Genomic DNA, 379 nt, shown 5'->3' with positions numbered 1-379 from the left:
ATACAGTATTGGCAGGATGCAGAATCAAAGATAGATACTGGCAGAAAGAATATAGATGGAACAATATTTGTCTAGAAAAAGTAGAGAGTTCATGATAGTTTTGAGTGATTCTAGTTTTTGTCAGTACTGTGACTTCTAAATTTATAAGAATAACATTTAAAAGATTCTAAAATTTCAAATTAATTTCATCATTTAATTTAAATTTGTTATTTATGTTTCATATCCTATGACAGCACTTACATTTCATTTTCTGTGAGGCCTTCCCAAATCTAAAACAAAGGATTTTGTAAAGTTTCTAATTTTACTTCTGTATTCATAACAAACATTATTTTTCACTTCAATATAGAATGTTTATAGGTGTGAAATCAAATTCTTGAAA

The sequence above is a fragment of the Rattus rattus genome, chromosome 5 (genome assembly GCF_011064425.1).
Source record: "Rattus rattus isolate New Zealand chromosome 5, Rrattus_CSIRO_v1, whole genome shotgun sequence".
In the NCBI taxonomy this organism is placed as follows: Eukaryota; Metazoa; Chordata; class Mammalia; order Rodentia; family Muridae; genus Rattus; species Rattus rattus.
Note: the sequence above shows the minus strand (reverse complement) of the source record.